At 36.6% G+C, this 10,731-nt stretch overlaps 1 long non-coding RNA gene across 1 annotated transcript; it reads right to left on the bottom strand.

Annotated features, from left to right (window-relative positions):
• Window positions 1-983: 983 nt before the first annotated feature.
• LOC309499074 lies at window positions 984-3,725 on the bottom strand. The gene is made up of 5 exons (XR_014206138.1): window positions 3,439-3,725; window positions 2,767-2,878; window positions 1,680-1,781; window positions 1,474-1,601; window positions 984-1,353 (listed from the first exon to the last, which is right to left on the bottom strand). It is a non-coding gene; the product is annotated as an uncharacterized lncRNA (long non-coding RNA).
• Window positions 3,726-10,731: the final 7,006 nt, after the last annotated feature.

Here is a 10,731-nt window from a genome sequence, read left to right as displayed (position 1 = left end):
ACTATGTTAAATCAACATTCCGTTTTCAACATTAAGTCATTGAATCAACATCGAAATCTAATGTTGATTCTACATCATTTTGCACCCTGTTTTAATATTGAAACAACGTTGAAATCCTGTCCATAGATCAACGGAATTTCAACGGTATTTCAATTATCAGGAATATTGAAATTTCAACTGAACTAAGGATCAACGTGATTTCAATGGAATTTCAATCGTTTTTAAATGTTAATTTTAAATGTAATGCCATAAATTAAATAGCCTGCTTTATCTACAGCCAGGATGTTAAAAAGTAATGGAACATTTGAAATCTTGTATAAAACACTGAACACACCACCTTACTTAAAAACAAATTAATTTTTATTAGCCTTTTTATTGAATTATTTGTACTCTTTATTTAAGTCAAGTCAAGTATATTTGTATAGCGCTTTTCACAATAATGATTGTATCAAAGCAGCTTCACAGTATTAAATTAAAATAATACAACAAAGTTTGTTTCAAGAGGAATTTATTGATTGATAAAATTAAATTCAATATCCCCAAAATATCCCCAACTGAGCAAGCCAAAGGCAACAGTTACACTTCAATGTCCCCTGACGCCTGAATATTTTGACGTCCAGTCCCTCCTGCCCGGTCTGGCGCTTAGCGCACACAGTAAAAAACGCAGTGTCAAATTAACACTTGAGTGTCTTAAAGTACTCCAGATCATATATAGTTCCAATCTATATAGTGTAAAAAGTACACCGTTTGTAGTGTTGAATTTAGAGTGTTAATATAGCACCTTTCAGTGTAGAAAAATTACACTCTGAGTGTAAAGTGTTACACTTACAATTGTTGTTTAAGTTTTACACTATGGGGTTTTAACACCCCTGGTGTTTATTTAATTCCATTAGATTACACTATATTAATTCCATTGCATTACACTTTAAATGTTATTAGTAAAGTATTCTGTTCAGTGCAAAAAAAATTACACTATTATATATCAAGAGTCTTCAGACAGATGTATAAATCCAAAGTTTATTAACAAATTTGGCAAAATGGCTCCTTTAAAACATATGCCAGATGTGTAAAGGTCAAATTATCACATTCACGAGGTGTTGCACAGAAGGAAAAAATTAAATGCAAAAAATAATCAAATTTGCCTAGACATGAACAGGTAGATTTGAACAAGATTGCAGAAAACTACTTGTTGAGAGTTGTGTATCATCCATGAATGCAGTTCCTCTTTGTCCCATCAGCGAGCAAGTAGTAGTAGTAGTCTTTGAGTTTATTGTCATATCAGCATCACCGGCAGCGAGCAGGTACGTTGTGTGGTCTCTTTAATGCAATCAAGGTGTTCTTGTATGCTGGTCCCTGCCAAAGACAAAAATAACACAAAGTCAGCTCTCCAATTGTCCGTCTTTATATTAGTTTTCCACAATACAATCAACCCAAATGGCAATATTTTTAGGCAGACAATAGGTCCAAATTTACCTTTTTGAAGACGAAAAGGTGTTGTTCAGCTTGATATGAGGACATCTATCCAGGTCTCTTGCAGCCTTGTGGTGATGGTGGAATCAAATCAAGGAGGAGACGAATCGATGCAAGATCACTGCCCCATTCTAAATAACAGATGTGACAACTTAAGCAAAAAATGCATGATCGCGTATAGATAATCTTATTCTGAAATATAGTCTAACCTGAATCATCAGTTTCATCATCTTTCATAGCAGATTCTGCAGAGTCGATCAGGTCCTTGAAGGTCTTGGGAGAAGCCTTTTCAGGAACTTAGCTGAGGTCTTCTAACCAAAAAAAAATCAAAACAAACAAAACAAAACCATCATCAAACAGTTACATAGCATAATGACAACCATATCTCTCTCAGATGATCCATTCTGTTCAGATGATTGTGTAGTCACAGAGTAGTGCCGTTCACACCTGGCATTAACATTCATCTTGTGTGATGCACAAGTGAAGAACTCGAAGTACAGGTGTAAACGCACTCAAGACGCATTGAGATTCGATTGTTCTGATGAGGTCTAGGCCACGTTATTTTATTAAAGGGTTAGTTTCACTCCCAAAAAAAAAATTCTGTAATTTACTCTCCCTCATGTCGTTCCAAACCCACAAGACTTTCTTTCATCTTTGAAACACAAATGAAGATCTTTTTGATGAAATCTGAGAGCTTCCTGTCCCTCCACTGACAGCTACGCAACTACCACTTTGATGCTTCAAAAAGTTAATCTTAAAATGAATCCATATGAACCAAGCAGTTTAGTCCACATTTTCTTTTTCTTCTGTTTATGTTTGTTGATACATTTTTATATGTGAATAAAAGTCTAAATTCAATCTCATCACAAAGCGAGCGAGTCTCTTCCGAAAATTTGGACTAAACCACTCAATTCATTTATGGGTTAGTTTTAGGATCTCTTTTTGAAGCATCAAAATGGTAATTGTGTGGATTGACAATGGAGGGACAGAAATTGCTCAGATTTAAAATATCTTCATTTGAGTTTCGAAGATAAACTAAAGTCTTTTCATGACATGAGGGTGAGAAATGACAACAATTTGACACTTTTGGGTCTACTAACCCTTTAACTTTTTGTTATAGTGACTGATGTGTCATCATGAATTATGGTAATAAAGACACATAAATCACCCAAGACACATGTAAATTACAGGTCTGAACAAAGGCATTGTGTGGTTGCCCAGTTAGGTTTAAATTTTTCATGTTCATTCGTCATGTAATAAAAAAAAATATATATATAAATATATAATGACACTCACAATTCTGGATTGATCTTCAGCAATCTGTTGCTTTCTTCTTCATGTCTGTTGCTTGCTTTCTGTTGCTATCTCATGAGAGGAGCTTTCTTCACTTGACTAGTCGAGGCCAAATCTATTGAAAATATATATATATATGTCAGTTGAGGCTAATATTTCCAAAATTCAGTAATGCAATACAATTTAAATTAGGGCTGTAAATATGGTAAAATAATTGTGATTACCCTTAATTTTGATTATGCTGAGAGCTTTCTATAAAGCATGGGTGTCAAAATGTAAAATTATTTATATTTATAATATATTCACACATCTACACTTGTAGATGTACACTTCTTATTCACATATTAAAGTTAATAGCCACAAAACCTTGAGCATTGTTCACATGGAGGCCTGAAATAGTTTAAATATGCATTTAATCTGATTATTAAATACATTTATATAATTTAAATGAGTAAATTGAGTAATAAGGCATCTTAAATTGAACTTGGTGTACTACATTAGATTTTAAGACATGTTTAGAATTTATTTTACCCATAATTTATTAATGATATTTATAATGTGAACAGAAAATACAGATTCATAATAATAAAATACAGACAGATAAATAGTTAGGACATAATTTATCCCAAACTAACATGCAGTATGAATTGACAGAATGATTTCAAGCTAAAGTACCTGTTTGCTCTGCCAGTGCTTGCACAAATACCTGTAAACTGAATTGGAAGACAGACGGATTTACAGATTAGCTTTAACTCACTTTCACAATGTTTGAATTTAACAGTCATAAAAAAACTTGATGGTAATGTTAGACGACTATGTTTGTGTCTTGACGCTGATATGACGACATGATATTCAGTGCTAAGAACAAAATAGAGATTATGTAATTCACACTTAAACAAAGGGCGAATAAAACTTTTTAAACGCTTCCCCACCTCGGTCTACAAAAAGACTGCATTTGTTGTTTGCACTGCGCGCAATTGGATATCCCAGTTGTTTTTAAGTTAAAATAAGTGGAATTTTTTACGGTGTTTTTTTATAGGTTGTTGTTTGCTGTTTTAAAACTTTAAACTGTGCTGTGTTATTTTCTTTATGAAGGCTCACCCCTTTGAACATGTAACCTCATAGGAGAAACGCTGCCACTCTGCTGCTTCCACACACCGTGCTCAGGCTACAGTGCATTAATTACAACTATGATTTTCTATACAGAATGTTGTTCTATTCTATACTGACTGTATATGTAACTTAAATAACTTTGCCTGCCTTAAAAGTCTTTGAGAATCTTTCCTTTTACCTTTGTTAATGTTGAAAGCTAAATTGATAAAAACTTTATCTAAACGTTTTGGTTAAATCCTACGTTTTCTAAGAACGTTTTTCAAATGAAAACCTTTGGGTCATTCCATGTTAACTCAACCATTTTATTTTTTATCTGGTGAAAAATGAAGGAAGAAGAAATAAAAAAATTAAATGTCATGGATGAGTATTCCTGAGTAATCCAATATTTTGTAGAGGGGGGGGGGGGGGGGGGGGGTCAATTTTAATTTTCACCTGATATTTGGAGCCAAATTACAGGGGGTAAAATGACTTTAAAGAGAGATGGCAGCATCATTATTTTATTTCTACAGAGTGATCAGTGATTATTTTAGTAAAACTGTTATGCACTACACACAAGGTTTATTGATGACAAAGAATGGGGAAAACAAAACTAAGGATGGCTGAAGCGAAACAGTCGTTCCGAAGCTTTGCGAGATCCCGAAGCGCAGATGTGTCGAAACACTGATCCGAAGCGTGATTCGAAACACCCATGTCACGTGACTATGACCAAACGAAGCCTCGAAGTGTTTCACTAAGTGTTTCATCAGGTGTGGTCCGCCGAATCAGCGTTTGATTGGAACGGTCGGGAACAGACCACACAATCGCACATCTGTATAAAAGTTAAATAAACGCATTTTGACCTCGTGGGTTTTTGTTTGACTTTGAGATAGCGGATTTTTGGTGATATAGTGACATAGTGCGATTTGTTAAGTTATAGGCAATTTAGACTTACATTTAAATTTACACAACACATTGACTGATAGGCTAGAGACAGACAGAGTATACATATAGTGACACATTAATAGATACATAGATATAAATATATATAGACAGCTAGATTAATAGATAGATACATATATAGATAGATTTCAGATACATATATAAATACATATATTATAGATCGATACATAATATAGATAGATTATAGATACATAAATACATATATTATAGATCGATACATATATAGATACATAGATTATAGATACATATCTAGATACATAGATCGATTCATATATAGATAGATAGATTTGGATAGATAGATAAAATGGAGGCTCCCCAGAAGAGATGCCGTACATCAGTGGTGTGGGAGCATTTCCATTTAGAAACCCCAAATAAAGTGAGATGTGTGTATTGTGATCGGCAGCTAGCCAACTGCAACAATACATCATCCATGATGCGCCATTTGAGCAGCACTCATCCTGCCATTTTGCAGAGTGCAGAGGATGGCATTCCCCCTGTACCTCGGCCTGCTACTGACTCTGCTGGGCCATCTAAGCAAGGTATGCATTGTTTGAAATATAATTATAATTGAAATATAATTACAACCTTTTGGGACACTGTTTATAAAGTTTATAAGTTATATAAAGCACTGATTATAAACACTGGAAGGTTTCCAAATAATGAACCAGTAGGCTATACTTTTAATAGATGTGCACTAATTGAAGCTCTATTTTTCCAATGTATTTGTCTGAAAGTATGTTTTATCTTCTCTTTTAAAAGTCAGACAGAGGGAATTGGATGAGGCTCTTATAAACATGGTGGTGACAGTTTCAGTCTGTGTTATGTTATGTAATCTGAATCATGTAATATAATATATCCTTCATATATGCCGTCAGTTTAGGATTTGTTACTAATTGCTGTTTTCATTTTTATTCAGACCCAGAAATGTCAACATCACACCCATCATCATCATCATCATCACCATCACCATCAACACCAGTAGAAACACAGGACAGTTTATGGGAACTTTTTGATACTCGCATCCATCAAACCAAGATGATACACAATGCTACAGCTGATGCCACAGTGGAAGTGAAAAAATACATCAACGATGCGTATTTGCCCAGAACTCATGATCCACTAACTTACTGGAAAGAGAGAGCAGTAATCTTTCCTCATTTGTATGTCCTTGCAAAAAAATATCTTTGTATGCCAGCAACAAGTGTCCCTTGTGAGAGGATTTTTTCAAAGGCTGGAGAAATTATCTGTAAAAAAAGAAGTAGGCTAAGTCCTTCCACAGCAGATAAATTAATATTTTTGAATAAAAATCTCTAAAAAAGTGAGACATTGTGGCTTGATTTCTTTTATTAATATTCATTTTTCATGACCAAAATAACATTATGCACAGTGAGGAGCCTATAGGTTACAAGCTTCACATATTAGAACATTATAATAATAAAAAAACACCACATTTTTTAAATGGCTCGTCAAGGTTGTTTCAGATCAACACCTGCAAGTGACCACTAGGTGTCACCGTTGAGACGGGTGTCGGATTGATTCGAAGCCTCGAAACAATATGGCACATTTGGTTCAACTGTTTCATTGGTTCACGAGGCCTCGATTTTGCCATCACTAAACAAAACCCACAAGGGGGCAAAACACAGACAGGACAACGAGTGACTAAACTAGACTATGACTTGACATAACTAGACTACAAACAAACAGCAAATACAGAAACAGAACCTACTCTTGACAGGGTACTCACAGAGATGAATGATAGCATGTAACATGCAACAATGAACCAGCACAAGACAGCAAACACAAGGGGATTAAATAGGGAGACTAATGATAACACAACAGGTGACACAGGTAAAGCAATAATGACAAAACGAGGATAACAAGGGGGCGGGGCAAGGGAACGAGACAACACAAGCACATGGCCCAAACAAATGGCCATGTGCTTGTACACAAAACATGGGTCTGTCATGATCCTGCCTCAAGAATTAAAGAATGACAAGGACTAGATGGCAGAATCATGACAAAAACCTGTTGACTTTATTTGCATTTGCATTATATGCATTATATACTTTGTTGCATTATATGCCAATTGTGACAGTTCAAAAATGGGATAAAGCACTTCTTGTGTTTCTTTCCTCAAAGTTTGCATACTTGTAACTCAAACTTGTATGAAAGATATCTTAATATCCTTTTGGATTCTGGTTCTTAACAAACTTTTCTTATGGTATCTTAATTTTTACGGCCCAATATGGTTCATTTCCAGAGATACTGAGATTTCAATGTGGCTCCATAAGTAAATTGGTTAAGTGCTTTTTTCCCATATTTTAACTGTCATCGTTGGCATATAATGCAACAAAGATTGCTGAAGTCAACAGATTTGACTAAAATCTGGGGAAATACAATACAATACAATACAATACAATACAATACAATACAATACAATACAATCTTTATTTATAGAGCACCATTTAAAAACAACCGAAGTTGACCAAAGTGCTTTACAACACTATAGATACTACAAATAAATACACAGTAAGAAAGACACAAATTTATAAAACATAATAACATACAAGCTGTGAACACAGGTGAGGTTCCTAAGGCCAGAAACACAGAGCAATAGTTCAAGGGATGTTAAACGCCAAGGAAAACAGATAGGTTTTAAGAGTGGACTTAAAAACAGACAAGGTTGGGGCAGTTCTGATGTAAAGCGGGAGATCGTTCCATAACTTTGGACCCACAACAGAAAAGGCACGGTCACCTCTGTTTTTTTTTTATAAATCACATTATAAAATAAATGTTTTTCTCCAAAACACGTTGGCCACAATTATTCATACCCTTTTATTAAATACCTTTTTGCAATCTCCTTTTGCCAAGATAACTGAGTCTTCTCCTATAATGCCTGGTGAGTTTGGAGAACACCTGACAAGAGATCAGAGACCATTCCTCCATACAGAATCTCTCCAGATCCTTCAGATTCCCAGATCCATGTTGGTGCTTCTTCTCTTCAGTTCACTCCACTCATCAGGTCAGGGAACTGGGACGGTCATGGCAGAAGCTTCATTTTGTGCTCCCTAACACATTTTTGTGTTGATTTTTATGTTTGTTTTGGATTGTTGTCCTGATGGAAGATCCAACCACGGCCCATTATAAGATTTCTAGCAGAAGGCGTCAGGTTTTGATTTTGTATCTTTTGATATTTGATAGAATCCACGATGCCATGTATCTGAACAAGATGTCCAGGACCTCCAGCAGAAAAATAGGCCCACAACATATAAGATCCAATGGTATATTAAATTGTACACATGGGGTACTTTTTATCCTTGTATGCACCAAACCCATCTAGCGTTTTTGCTGCCAAAAAGCTATTTTTTTAGTTTCATCTGACCACAGAAGCCTGTGCTGTTTGAAGTTCCAGTCGAGTCTGACAACTGAATATGCTGGAGTGTGTTTTTGAATGAGCGAGGAGCATTTTTCTTGAAAACCTCCCGAACAACATGTGGGGATGTAGGGGTTGTTTGATTTTTATTTTTTTTATAGGCTTTCTGACCCCAAGACACAACTAATCTCTGCAATTCTCCATCTGTGATTATTGAAGAATCTTTGGCCACTTAAACTTTCATCCTCACCGTCCATTAAGACAATATAGACACACGTCATCTTCCTGGCAGATTCGTAACATCTTTAGTTGATTATAACTTCTTAATTATTGCCCTGATGGTCAAAATGAGAATTTTCAATTCTTTAGCTATTTTCTTACAGCCACTTTCAGTTTTGTGAAACTCAACAATCTTTTGGTGCACATCAGAACTATATTATTTGGTTTTACTCATTGTGATGGATGATTAAGGGAATTTGGCCTTTGTGTTTCCTCATATTTAAACTCCTGTGAAACAAGAAGTCATGGCTGGACAATTTCTTGTTCCCAGTCGCCCTGGTGTGCTAAAAAAGGTAAATATTAATGAGAATATACTTAAGAGATATTTTATACATAAACAATTCTAGGGGTATGAATAATTGTGGCCAACGTGTTCAATGAAAGGTTCAATTTTTGCCAAATTTTTTTTATGAAAGATCAAAAGGATAAACAATGCAGATTTATTTTTTACAGCCATTTTTGATCATATTTACCAGGGGTATGATTAATTCTGAGCACGACTGTATGTGTAAAAATAGAATAATGATGCTGCCATCTTTCTAAAGTAATTTTTAGAATAACAACTTAGATAAATAATTTAATTTATAAATGAATCATGCACATCATCCTTCAACTGTTTTTGTTCTAAATAATGGTTCAAAATAGCAGCATAAGCTGTAAGCCTTACAGTTGTTATTCCCATGTATGTTATTCTCTATCCATTTTTAAATGTGGGACCAGTGGCGGTCTTGGCTTACTAAGCAAGATGAGACATAATCAAGAGAAAAAAGTGATTCTTTACATAAAGGTGCGTTCACAATAGTAATTTCAGTAACATTTCACGGGCAAAAGAGGTCCATTGTCTATTGTCAGTAGTGCAGGTGTGCATGAAACACAGCTACACAGAAGTCACTTTCAAACCAATCAGCTTTCTGTTAGTCAACTTGGCAACGTTGTGTGACCAACATCATTATAAAACCATTGTGAAATCTGCATGGCGAAATATTTCGCAGACATACAAAATTCCCGATCGAGTGGATTCCCATTGAAATGACTGCAAAAAATCTCAGAACAAGGCAACTTTATTATTTATTTATTTTTTGCCATTTGCACAAACCAAAGCCTGTAAGACCAAGCAGAAACCACTCCTAGTGGGCGGAACTAATAAGCAATCGGCAATCCCATTGGCTAGCGTACACCTATCACCGGTCACATTTTGAGGCTAATTAACAAAGGCTGCGTTTACACTTGGCAGATCAAGCAGATCGGATCATATGCCAATCAGGACATATTGCGTTTACACCTGTACACTTCAAGTGGCATCTGTGTCTGGATAACAGATCGGATCTCGCTGTCCCGCGAAAAAAAAGAAAAAGATTCCGGTGCAAAGTCGACCTGAAGTGGTGGGTTTTCTTTTAAAAAACGCTTTAAATTTGGGTACAATTTACAAATCTTGCAAAATGAGGAGGATAAAGAGGCTGCCAATACTTATAATGTGGATAGATGCCTTAATCGAAACGGTACAGCGAAACGTATCCGAGACCGTTGCCAGATGTGGGACAAATGCTCGGTCTTTACAGAAAATGAATGGTTCCGCAACTTTAGGGTGCGAAAGCAAACATTTCAGTATATTTGCGATGTACTTCGCACGCACTCGACTGTATTGCACAACCACACAGCTACGTGCAGCAATTCCTGGAGAGAGGAGGGGGAATAATGACAGTGGGCAGGGTTTTGTGTGACGCCCACCTGTGAATGCAGACACGATGGCTGGTTCTCTTACGAGAGGTCTCTCGTACTGCGTAAGATATCTTACGCTAGGGGAAAATCCTTTTTCCGCGAGATATTGAAGCCAAAAATTATCCTTAATTTTGTAATAATGCAAAACGCGTTGCGGAGGCATGCAGACATAGGCGAGGCAGCTCGCGCGCCTATTGGCTGCTCTGCGGCAACTGCAGCAGCCGATCGAGCGAGGCCTGGCGTGACGCCAGACCCAATGAGGGTGCTTCGCGCCCGCTGCGTCACGTCCCGCCGAAACGGGCGTGGTCTAGGCCTATAAATACCGCTCGCAGGCAGCTATTATCTGATTTTTCATCCTTCAAGCGAAGCACACGCATCGCTGTAGCTGGAGAAGAAGCCGCGCCGTCTGAGAGAGAGCACCTTCAGCGGGACGAGTCACTGAAGTCGCTGGCCGCGCCGCCTTCCTTGCCTTCCTGCTGCGCTTTCCGGCGCTTATATCCTTTCATTACTCTGTACTCTGTGTGTGTGTCGCCGCCGCGACACAC

This window comes from Leuciscus leuciscus (assembly GCF_965113295.1).
Source record: "Leuciscus leuciscus genome assembly, chromosome: 5".
NCBI lineage: Eukaryota > Metazoa > Chordata > Actinopteri > Cypriniformes > Leuciscidae > Leuciscus > Leuciscus leuciscus.
This window is presented reverse-complemented; position numbering and strand designations above follow the sequence as displayed.